Here is a 13,947-nt window from a genome sequence, read left to right as displayed (position 1 = left end):
AAACTATTATATACGATGATTGTCTATACGTAGAAATCATCAGACGTCGAAAACCTTGGATTTATATATTCATATATGGTGTACCTTTTCAAAAGAATGCAATGTTTACAAAACGTATCATATAGAGGTCAAAACCTCACTATGAAATCAATGAATGATGTATTCGTCCAAATGAATTTGGACGGGTCATCACACCATCTTACTAGTTTAAGAAAAATTTAGCCATGAATGAAATGTTTGTATATTATTGATAATCGTTCACTCGCTACATTTCACGTTTATTTTGTTGTATTTGATTTCGGGTCCTTCATTTTTTGATAAAAGTTACGATTTTAATTTAATAGTATTATTATTTTAGCCAAAAAATAAAAAAAATTAACCAATTTAAAATACAAGATGTTTATGCTTGTAATTAGTTTATGTTTAGAGAATTACTAAAAAAAATAATAGTTATAATTAAATTACGAAATTTTAGTTAAATATTATTATTATTTATTATCTACTATTAAAGATAGATTTATGTTAAAATTCCAAATAAATATGCGACACTTTGTAGTGATGTCCAATTCACGATAACACAATCACCCAAATTTTCAGATAGAATAAAGTATTTTCAGATAATTTAAGATATACAAAGTTTGAGAAAAATGACGCTTTTTTTTTTTTTTTAATATACAAAAAATTATTTGACACACTAGCTCGTGGTAGTTAATGCGAGGTTTAAACTAACTTCCTTTTTTCTTAAGCTAAAGCTAGTAATATTGTTGGTAAGAAGTATATTTAAAAGTTTATAAAGAAATAAGCTCTGAAAATAAGCTCATTGAAGTAACTTATAACCATAAAATACTAACTCATGACACAGGTAGTCATTTTATACGGATGCCTGATTTCTAAATAGGTCATTTAATTTCCGTTGTGTTTTTAAAAAAAAAACAGGGTGTTACACAAATATTTGAAAACTACGGAGTATTACCTAATCATCATCAAAAGAAATAAATATTAATTTAAACAATTACATAAAATTCAATTAAATGCTTACGTATAATTTACGGTCTTGTGGTTGATATAGTTTGAGGTAATGACTAATGAGTCTTCTTTTGGTTAATTTCTGAGTTAATTTGTTTAAAGTCATTAATTATATTAGGAGTTATTGGTTGCAATTGTGGAAAAAAGACTATTAATAGTAATTAAGTCGATTTTGGGCATCCTGAGTGGATGATATATGCATCTTTATTTATTTAGTTTATTTTTAAATAATTATGAAGATAAGTTTTCGTTTTTTGCAAAAATAATAATTATAATAATAACATGATAATAAAGGTTACTTTTTGACACAATACCTAACTCGTATATCATAAAAAATTCTTACACTACTAGACATATTTTATGATGTTTTAGAGAACAACAATTTAATAGAAAACAAAGTACATATTGATCAAGTTTATTTCATCTTTTTTTTTTTTTTTTTTTTGAAAGGCAGATAGATTATAAACCAGCAAACCAGTACAAAGAGGAGGCATGGAATGGCCAAAAAAGCACAAACCATCCTGATGGAGTTTAGACAGATACACGACTGGTTGCGAAGCATGCAACCGCAATATTTACATACACAAGATTTTAACTATATAGCCGGACAAACAATTAACAAAGATAAACACTAGGGTTGTTCAACCAAGTTAACCACTCGAATTTGCGCCCACTTGCTCTATGAGAGATCCAATCGAAAGATTTGACTTGAATTTCGTTGACCGCAACCGGAGAATTCCAACCTTTACCACGAAAGACCACGTTGTTTCGGTTTGACCATATTAGATAAGAACACACCCACTCGACCGCTTGCCAGACTTTTTTTTGCCATGAATAGACATTTGGCTAGGGCCATTCCCACGGAGAATTTCGTTTATGCTTAGATTAGACATAGGACCAAACCCCCACCATGAGAATACCCGATTCCAAATGTCCATTACTTTGCTACAGAAAATTAACGAGTGCTCGACGGTCTCAAGATCCTCATCACACAACGGGCAACGAACGGTGTTAAGGTCCACGCCTCTTTTATCAAGCTCAATCCTAACGGGAATCCTTTTTTGGGTTGCTCGCCACACAAATAATTCAATTTTCTTAGGAACATAATTATTACGCAAAGTTTCAGGAGCATGATGATTACCCGAATAGAATTGCTCAGTGATAATCGAGGTAAGACGTTTAACCGAAAAATAACCGTCATGAGCTAAAGACCAGTTCCAACTATCCCTGCTATTTCGGTCAAATTTATAACCTGCGATAATTCTTGAAAGTTCAGTGAGATCACCTATAGCCCGGCCTGTCGGAGAACGAATCCAATCCCAGCTAAATGACGGCCCTGCATCAGTCAATTGTACTCTATCACAAACCATCGCATTCTTCGAACACTCCACCCTGTACAACCTGGAAAAAACTTCGCGAAATTTTCCTTTTCCTGACCAATTCACGTCCCAGAAATAAGTTGAAGATCCATCACCCACTCGCTTGAAGAAAGAGTCCCGAAACGGAATGTCCATCTCGCTAAGTTCACAACCTGTCAATAAAATATTACGCCACACGCTTGGTTTCAAGGATCGAATTGCTTCAATCCCCAATTCCAAGCCGCCGCACGGACCATAAATGCTACGAATAATATTACCCCAAAGTGATTCGGTTTCGGTAAGGAACCTCCACCACCACTTTCCCAAAAGAGCCAAATTTTTGTGTTTTAGGAACCCAATATTTAAACCCCCCAAAGCATAAGGTGCAACAACATTATCCCACTTAACCCACGAGATTTTAAGACTCATATCCGACCCGCCCCAAAAGAACGCTCTCCTTACACTCTCAAGTATATTTAAAACACATTGCGGAGTACGAAAGAGAGAGAAGTAGTACAAGGGAAGGCTATTAAGGACCAATTTGATAAGCACAATTCTTCCACCACTTGACAACATTCTCATTTTCCAACTCGAAAGCCTCGCTTTTATTTTATCGATAACCGGGTTCCAATTCTTTGATCTTGACATTTTCCCACCAATTGGCAACCCAAGGTAGGTAAACGGGAATGAGCCAACTTTACACCCTAACCGATTAGCAACCCAATTAGCTTCATCAACACTAATACCAATTCCATATAGACAACTTTTATGGAAGTTAACTTTCAACCCCGAAGCCAACTCGAAACATTTGAGGAGATTATGTAAACTATGCACGTTCGCACAACTCCATTCACCGAGGAAGATTGTGTCATCCGCGTATTGCAAGTGAGATAGATGAACCTTATCATTCCCTATTTCAACCCCTTTAAAAAGCCCTTTCTCGGTTGCCGCTTTTGTTAGGATATTTAGGCCTTCCGCGGCTAAGATGAAGAGGAAAGGTGACAGCGGATCACCTTGGCGAACTCCCCTTTCAAGAGAGAATTCGTTTGTGGGAGACCCGTTCACCAAGAGATGGTAGCAGACTTCAAACACGAATGTATCCAGCTTCTCCATTTGGACCCAAAACCCATGCACTTCATGACTTCCAAGAGAAATTCCCAGTTAAGACAATCGAACGCCTTCTCGAAGTCAACCGTGAATAGGATGCTTTTGGATTTTTTGCTCTTAGAAAATCGATACTCTCGTTAACAACTAAAGCACCGTCCAAAATATATCTACCTTTTAAGAAAGCGCTTTGTTCCGGTCCAATGAGACTTGGGACTACTTTTCTTAACCTGTTAGAGAGCATTTTAGCGATTATCTTATAATAACTACCAATCAAGCTGATAGGGCTGTAATCACCGAGGTTAAGAGGATCAGACTTCTTAGGAATTAAGGTAACAAAGGACTCGTTGCAACCTCTCGAAAATTCCCCTTTTTCCCAGAACCACCGTATGGCATCAATGAGATCACACCTAATCAAATCCCAATATTTTTTGAAGAATCACATGTTGAACCCGTCGGGCCCCGGAGCTTTCGTGCTTCCACAATCGAAAACAGCAGCTTTAGTTTCTATTTCATCAAATAAAGCTTCTAGCTCGGCACTATTATCGGGTGACAGACACGGGTAATTTAGGTCCTCCATACTTGGCCTCAGTGACATTGGTTCTTCAAAGGCTTTTTGAAGTGCTTGAATATTTCTTCCTTAATAGCCATAGGTGAGTCGTTCCACACCCCATTGATAGATAGCCCTCTGATGTTGCGTTTGTTATTGTCTCTACGAATGATGTTGTGGAAGTATTTTGTATTCTCATCACCGTCAACGATCCACTTAATGCGTGATTTTTGCCTAAGCATACTTGTTTTAAGTCTCTCCTTTTCTATCCACTTTTTTCTTGAATCTCTCCACAGTAGCTGCTCATTTTCATCGAGATTGCAAGTTGAAACAACCCAACCCGTATTTTCATACGATAATTTTTTTTTATAATACACATTTACGAGCCAATTAAATATGTAAACCATTCCACAATTCCATTTAAACGTACATCAATTTAAATGTTTACAAAAGGCACAAAGGCCATTAATTAAGTTCAATACAAGTTTGACCCACTACAACGATAGTTTATAATCCAAACGACACTCGAGCATGGTTTGGGGCTAAACTACCCAAAACGGCAGGCCAATTTCAAAAGCTATCCCAAAAGCACGCCCTGTCAACATAAACGGGAGACCACTAATTCAACCGTATGCCCTTACCCTTGACCAAGCCGGAACCTATAAAATGGTAAACAACGAGAGGGTAAGCAAGGCTTAGTGAGTGCAACAATTATACATACATATATATAACCTACTTACTTGCAAACACTCACCAAATCCGCATACATACTAGTTACATAATTAGCATACCTTTCACATGTATAACGCTAAGTACCACGATTACAAGGCTAGTATAATAATAGCATATAACACAACAATACAATATGCTAAAACATAAGTATAACGATGATGTTCACAACATCCATAGTACTCAAGATCCCAAGGCTAGCCCAACGAATGGTATCGTCAACATCGAACTTAAATCCCATTCGCCTACATTAATGTGGTATTGACAACACCGAACTTTAAACCCACATATGAGGTATCGTCAACAACGAACTTTAAACCCTCGTCAACGTCACTAAATAATCGTATGGCATCGTCAACATCGAACTTTAATTCCATACGTATGAGGTATCATCAACAATGAACTTTAAACCCTCATCAACAACAATATACTCTAGGGTATGGTATTGTCAACAACGAACTTTAACCCATACCTCACAAGTAAATAAATTATATACATGCATATATAATTATTCCACTCACCTTATCGTCTTCGGTGAATTAGGAAGTAAGCTCGCAAACTTCAAAGTAAAGCACCTATTACATTATGCATATAATTAACACACCATCAAGTTGAATTAAATGTCAACTTCTAACACCCGAGCATTTAATGGCCCGAGCATTAAATGACTCATCTACACCAACCACCCAAAATTGGTCAAGACTCATTATAATCACTAAAGCTAGTGAATTAAAGTCCATTACTCTTCAACTAGCACAACCTAGGGTATTTCTCACCCATTTTACCCAAATTAGGTCAACTTTGACTCATGTGACCCATCTAACACTTAAACACATAATTTTGGTCAAACATGACCCATTTAACATCTCTTTCAACTTTGAACAAGTGTTTTAATGCTTACAACACCTTTGACACTTACAAACCTCATTACATTAGACCAAAACCCTAGATTATGATAATTAGGGTTTCCTTTCAACAATCTAACCCAAGATCTACCCATTTATCCCTCAAATGGGTCATACAAACCCCACATGAACCAAACCCTAGCTTAAACAAAATAAAACTCAAAACATAGAGTTAAGACTTACCAATACAATCACAACGTAGCTAGAGACGTAGGGAGCAACTTTAAAACTTGGATTCGAGTAAGATTTGGTCTCTTTCTTCTCCGAGTGAGCTTTCTCTCACTAAACCCTAACTCTCTCTCTCTCTCTCTCCATTGAATGTGGTGTAGGTGAAGATGTGTTAAATGATTTAGGATAACTCATTTATCAGTTTTCTAGATCTAAAACCGTCCACAAGTGAAAAGACTTAAACACCCCCAAAGATGCCATTTAAATTGGGTCAAATTTGTCAAACAGCGACATCTGTCGCGTTTCGCGACAACCTGTCGCGTAACGCGACGCCCAAACGTGACAAACCACAACAGAACGCGATAACCTTGACAGAACTGGGTTTCTGAATCTGTCGCGTTTCAGCCTACTTTGTCGCGTATCGCGACGCACCAGGACGCGATGAAACCCATTCAGACGCGACAGAAGACCTGATCAAACCATTTTCCATTATTTTCACACATTAAACTAAAATAAACGATCATAGATGCAATAATAAAGGTACCCGAGGTTAATTACGCACCTTAAGTCATATTCGAGGAAAACGGGATGTTACAACTCTCCCCCACTTGAATCGGAGCGCGTCCTCGCGTTCCAAGCCGCATGACAAGAGGGTAGGTAAACCATGTGATGACCCGGAAATTTTTGACTTATTTAAACCAATTCTCTATACGATTTATTATTTTAACACGTTAAACAAAGTCTGTTAGATTGAGTCTCAAAATTTTAGAACTGTTACATATATACAATTACCTTTGACTACTCTCGACGATTCATGAACAATTATATGTATGTATATATATATGTACAAGTAAAAACGACTTTCCTACAGTAAAACCCTATTTGCTACAGTAAAAATTACTTTGCTACAGTAAAACACAATTTGCTACAGTAAAACACTATTTGCTACAGTGAAACCGTATTTTGCTACAGTGCTACAGTAAAACACTATTTGCTACAGTAAAACACTATTTGCTACAGTACACTATTTGCTACAGTAAACACTATTTGATGTCGACGAACTAGCAAACAAAAACAGAAAAGGCGGCCATGCGATCGCATGGCAAAAACACTGAAAACTCATGCGATTGCATGAGCTACAGTAAATCGAAAAGTAATATAAATACGCAGTTTGTTCGACGAAGTTTATTACATTTCTCTCTTAATATTTATATTTATATTATAATTATAATTTTAAATTTAAGTTTAATAATAATAAGGTATATACGAGGGTGTTTTAATTCGGGTTTCAAACCGCTTTAAGCTAAGGAAATATTAGGTATTATTCGGGGTATTGTTCTTGAATCCAAGGCTAACCATACAGTCATCTACCATCATTACGTCTACGTAATTTGCCTACAATATTGAATCGCAATATTGAACTGTGAGTTTATAGTCTCCCTTTTTAAATACTTTAAATATTTTTGGGCTGAGAATATATGCAATTTATTTTAAACGCGATAAGACACAAGTACATACTAAATTCTACACTGAGTTAAACCGAAAATCCCTTAGCTTTGGTAACTAGTAGCTGCCAGTACATAGGATATGGACTGGTGGGCGCGAATAATTGTATATGGATCCATAGGGCTTGACATCCCCGTCCGAGCTAGAGCGCTAGCCTTTTAACGGACGTATGTTATTTGAGTTTAAGACACGTTGGTTTGCGTGTATTAAAACGAATGGGGTAATTATCACTATAGCGTTAAGTTTAGTTACCAGGGTGCTCTGTTACGTAGAATCTATTGATAAACTTTTGATGAAATCTTGTGGTCTATCTTTATATATGTTTATGACTCGAGCAATTAAACCTATAACTCACCAACATTCGTGTTGACTTTTTAGCATGTTTTATTCTCAGGTCCTTAGAATGCTTCTGCTGTGATGTGCTTGTTGCCTGCATGGAGTCTCTCATGCTTTGTACAAAGTTTATTGCATTCAAAATAAAACTGCGTTGTGTAATAAATAATTGGACTGTGATGTCAACCTGTAAATTAAAGACTTATGTATTTCGGGGTTTTGCTTATACCTAAGCACTTGCCCACATGTTTATAACTTTCTATGTTTAGAAAGTCACTTATTTTAATGAATGCAATATTTTATCAAAACGTATCATATAGAGGTCAAAACCTCACTGTGGAATCAATGATTAACGTGCCGCGTCAATAGCGATTTTGACGGGTCGTTACAGTTGGTATCCGAGCTTGAGGTCATAGGGAACCAGAAATTACATTAGTGTGTTTAACTGGTAATTGTTAGGATGCATTAGTGAGTCTGGACTATGACCATATTTGTTTTTACTGATTTTTGCTTATCATTTGGTCAAAAACATTATATGTAATATATTTATATGCTAACGTAATTGTTGTTTCAATTATGTGATAGATGACTTCTTCTAATCCTATCATTTTGTACGACTCGGAATCGGACACTGAATCTATTCTATCCACAACTGAAAAGGGCGTTCCAATACCTATTAAAGAAGAAATTGTGTTAGCCGGGGAATCTCAACTCCCGGTAAACCCAGAGGAGGTTCCAGCTCCACCCAGCTTTAGTTTTCCGGAGCCACAGTATCGTTGACATGGACCCATGATCCCTGGAGTAAACGAGGATCGTCCATTTCTAAACAAATATGGACATTGGTCCAGATATACCGCCGACGGGCGGGTTGTGCCGATTACGCCTGGCAGATTTCGGTTCATGACCACCGGTACATATTCTTGTAGTTCGTCATCATATTCTCCTACACATGACTCAGACAGTTCGTCATCAGACGAGATCAGTAAGGAGGAGGATTTCGCTAATGAAATAAAAGAGATCACTAAGGAGAAATTCCAACTTGCGATGGATAATAAAAACAACCACAATAATAAAATGTCCTTAATTATTAAAAAGGAACATGACCATTCGATTCGTAACCACCCTTATTGTATTAAACCCACTGAGGCAACGGGTACCTCAAAACCCCAACTAAAAATAAAATACACTGCCAGAATGTCTGTCGGACCATGTGCACACAAATAATTGGCAGAGAGAACCAAATGGGAAGAAGTTTCTGATAGTTCTGAATAAACGACCTCGCAACCATAAATCTTCCATACGCTATTCTATTGCTTATGTGTGCTACTCTATCTTGTTATGTAAAATAAGCATATGTAAAATATCAGTATTGTATGGTATTGTATTATTTTGGTTTATTAATAATAAATGCATGGAATGATTATTTGTATTATTACTACTTCTTATTATTATTATTATTACATAATAATGTAGTAACTCGCTATAATTTTTCATAGTGGAATATTATTAGGATTTTAGTAGTTAATTCCTTGTACTAGCTATTATGAATGAACTTTACGGGTAGGTAATACCCTAGAAATAATTATAAAAAGCTAATAAGAAGAAAAGGCTTTTATAATAATCAGTTCATATTATTAATATGCTACGATTAACTATTGACAACTCATTTTACCTATAATATTCTATATGATTAAATTATATCTGTTGTGTTTATTGAAGAAACATGTCTCAAATGTCGGATGCTGAGTTTGAGCAACTAGTCGAGAAACGTGTGAATGAAAGAATTGCTGCAGCCGAGGCAGCAAAAGCAACAGCCGAAACAGCAGCCAAAGCAGCAGCCGTAAACACAAACTCACGAAACGGATGCTCATACAAAACTTTTCAAGGATGCAAACCACAGACGTTTAGTGGAACCGAGGGACCAGTCGGTCTAACCCGATGGTTTGAAAAGATGGAGTCCGTTTTCAAAATCAGTAATTGTGCGAACGGAGACAAGTCAAAGTATGCTTCGTGTACGTTGCAAGACGGTGCACTTACTTGGTGGAACAATTATGCTAAAGCAGAAGGAATAGATACGGCATATGATATCTCTTGGAAAGAACTGAAAAAGATGCTAATCGAGGAGTACTGTCCTCGAAACGAGATCAGAAAAATGGAATCTGAGTTACGTAATCTGAAGGTTATCGGCGCGAATCTCAATAACTATGAAAAGCGTTTCATGGAACTAGCCTTGTTGTGTCCCGAATTGGTGCCAAACGAGAAACGAAAGATAGAAATGTATATTGACGGTTTATCGATCAATATCAAAGGAAATGTTACATCGTCCAAACCGAATACGATGCAGGAAGCCATGACAATGGCACACCAACTCATGGACCAGATCACAGAGAGTTCGATTAAGGCACCAATTACCGAAGTCAAGACAACTGAAGGAAAGAGGAAATGGGAAGACTATAAGGGCAAAAGTACTCACCTGAAGAAACAAGAAACTTTTAAAGGTAAACAAGATGGGGCAACTGCAAGTCCTAACTATAAGGGACCTCATCCGTTCTGCAAAAGGTGTTACACACATCATGCAGGCTATTGCCAAGTGGTCTGTGATAAGTGCAATAAGAAAGGACATGTGGCAAAAGATTGTTATGCCACCGTTTCTGAAGTAAAGACAAAATTGACCGATGTCAAGAAATGTTATGGATGCGGGAAGTCTGGTCACTTTATAAATCAATGCCCTGATAAGGAGAAGAACAAAGAACCCGCACGAGGGAGGGCATTTAATGTTAGTGCCAGTAAAGCACGTGAGGATCCTAATCTTGTCACGGGTACGTTTACCGTTAATAATCAACTAGCTTCTATTATGTTTGATACGGGTGCTGATAGAAGTTATATGTGTAAAGACTTTAGTTTTAAACTAAAATGTGCATCATTACCTCTAGACGATAAATATACTATTGAATTAGCTAATGGTAAACTGATAAAAGCCGATAAAATTTGCCATGGTTGCGAAATGAATCTCGCTGGTGAAACCTTCAAAATCGATTTGATACCCGTAGAATTAGGAAGTTTTGACGTAATCGTTGGCATGGACTGGATGTCCAAAACAAGAGCAGAAGTTGTTTGCGCTGAGAAAGCAATCCGCATCCCTCGTAAGGATGAAACGTCATTAATGATTTATGGGGAGAAGAGCAACTCAAAGCTGAACTTTATCAGCTGTATGAAGGCCCAGAAACTTATAAGAAAAGGTTGTTATGCTATTCTGGCACATGTAAAGAAGATCGATACTGAAGAAAGAAGCATTAATGACATGCCGATTGTAAGAGAATATCCCGGAGTATTTCCAGAAGAATTACCGGGGCTACCTCCACACAGATGTGTAGAATTCCAGATTGATCTCATACCAGGAGCTGCACCTGTAGCCCGATCTCCATATAGACTTGCACCTTCAGAAATGTAAGAATTACAAGACCAGTTGCAAGAATTATCGGACCGTGGATTTATTCGTCCTAGTTTTTCACCTTGAGGTGCTCCTATTCTGTTAGTCAAGAAGAAGGATGGATCTATGAGAATGTGCATAGATTACAGAGAATTAAACAAATTAACGATCAAGAATCGGTACCCATTACCGAGGATTGATGATTTGTTTGATCAATTGCAAGGATCAAGTGTTTATTCTAAGATTGATCTACGCTCCGGATATCATCAACTGAGAGTGAAGGAAGAAGATGTTCCTAAAACCGCGTTCAGAACCCGTTACGGTCACTATGAGTTTCTAGTCATGCCTTTTGGATTAACTAATGCTCCAGCAGTATTCATGGATCTAATGAATCGCATCTGTAGACCGTATTTAGACAAATTTGTCATTGTTTTTATCGACGACATATTGATTTACTCGAAGAACAAGGAAGAACATGAGCAACACTTAAGACTGGTACTAGAGATACTCAAGAAAGAAGAATTGTACGCAAAATTTTCGAAGTGTGATTTCTGGTTACAAGAAGTACAATTTTTGGGCCATGTTGTCAGTAAACATGGAATTAAAGTTGACCCCGCCAAGATCGAAGCCATTAGTAAATGGGAAACCCCGAAGACTCCAACACAAATTCGCCAATTCTTAGGTCTTGCTGGTTACTACCGAAGATTCATTCAAGATTTCTCTAGAATCGCCAAACCCTTAACTGCATTGACTCAAAAGGGAAAGAAGTATGATTGGTCCACAGAACAGGAATCCTCATTCCAGTTATTAAAGAAGAAATTAACGTCTGCACCCATTTTGTCATTACCGGAAGGAAATGATGATTTCGTGATCTATTGTGATGCTTCACGCCAAGGTTTAGGATGTGTATTAATGCAACGCACAAAAGTCATCGCATATGCCTCACGACAACTAAAAATTCATGAAAAGAACTATGCGACGCACGATTTAGAACTTGGAGCAGTAGTTTTTGCACTCAAAATATGGAGACACTATCTATATGGCACCAAGTGTACAGTGTACACCGACCATAAAAGTCTTCGGCATATTTTTGATCAAAAACAACTCAATATGAGGCAACGTCGCTGGGTAGAGTTGTTAAACGATTACGATTGTGAAATCCGTTACCACCCCGGAAAGGCTAATGTTGTAGCTGATGCCCTAAGTCGAAAAGAAAGAGTAAAACCTCTTAGGGTCCGAGCTTTGAATATTACAATTCGTACTGATCTCACAAAGCAAATTCAAGCAGCACAGTTAGAAGCTTTAAAAGAAGAAAACAAAAAAGGTGAAATGAGCAAAGGGTTAGAAAAACAACTTGAAGAAAAAGCCGATGGAACCCTGTATTTTGCTGGTAGGATATGGGTACCAAAACATGGTAACCTAAGGCAACTAGTACTGGATGAAGCACACAAAACGAGGTACTCAATTCACCCAGGAAACGGAAAAATGTACCACGATCTCAAGAAGTTTTATTGGTGGCCTAATATGAAAACAGAAATTGCTACTTATGTAAGCAAATGTTTAACATGTGCAAAGGTCAAAGCTGAGCACCAAAAGCCGTCAGGATTACTGCAACAACCAGAAATTCCGCAGTGGAAATGGGAAAGAATAACCATGGATTTCATTACGAAATTGCCAAGGACTGCAAGTAGTCATGATACTATTTGGGTGATAGTTGATCGTCTAACTAAATCATCTCCCTTTCTACCAATAAAGGAGACAGACAGTATGGAGAAATTAGCACGCCTATATTTGAAGGAAGTAGTTTCCAGGCATGGTGTACCCATCTCTATCATATCTGATCGCGACACCCGATTCACATCACGTTTTTGGCAATCATTACAAAAAGCATTGGGAACTCGATTAGATATGAGCACCGCTTATCACCCACAGACAGATGGTCAAAGTGAAAGAACAATACAAACATTGGAAGACATGTTACGGGCATGAGTGATTGACTTTGGAACCAGTTGGGATCGACACTTACCGTTGGCAGAATTTTCATACAATAACAGCTATCATACGAGCATCAACGCAGCACCATTTGAAGCACTTTACGGTAGAAAGTGCAGATCTCCTATCTGTTGGAGTGAAGTAGGAGAAAGACAACTTACTGGACCAGAAATTATTCACGAAACCACCGAAAAGATCATTCAAATACAACAGCGATTGAAAACGGCCATGAGTCGCCAAAAGAGTTATGCTGATGTAAGAAGAAAACCGCTAGAATTTCAAGTGGGCGACAAAGTCAAACAATTAAAACAAAGCAAAATACCGATAGTTAGAGTTCGTTGGAACGCAAGACGAGGACCCGAGTTTACTTGGGAACGTGAAGATCAAATGAAGCAAAAGTATCCACATTTGTTCACTGATATCGCTCATGAAACAGGTACTACTCAAAATTTCGGGACGAAATTTTCTTTAACGGGGAGGTACTGTGATGACCCGAAAATTTTTGACTTATTTAAACCAATTCTCTATACGATTTATTATTTTAACACGTTAAACAAAGTCTTTTAGATTGAGTCTCAAAATTTTAGAACTGTTACATATATACAATTACCTTTGACTACTCTCGACGATTAATGAACAATTATATGTATGTATATATATATGTACAAGTAAAAACGACTTTCCTACAGTAAAACCCTATTTGCTACAGTAAAAATTACTTTGCTACAGTAAACACTATTTGATGTCGACGAACTAGCAAACAAAAACAGAAAAGGCGGCCATGCGATCGCATGGCAAAAACACTGAAAACTCATGCAATCGCATGAGCTACAGTAAATCGAAAAG

Source organism: Rutidosis leptorrhynchoides, chromosome 11, assembly GCF_046630445.1.
Source record: "Rutidosis leptorrhynchoides isolate AG116_Rl617_1_P2 chromosome 11, CSIRO_AGI_Rlap_v1, whole genome shotgun sequence".
Lineage (NCBI taxonomy): Eukaryota > Viridiplantae > Streptophyta > Magnoliopsida > Asterales > Asteraceae > Rutidosis > Rutidosis leptorrhynchoides.
The sequence above is the reverse complement of the archived record's forward strand: the minus strand, read 5'-3'. Positions refer to the sequence as shown.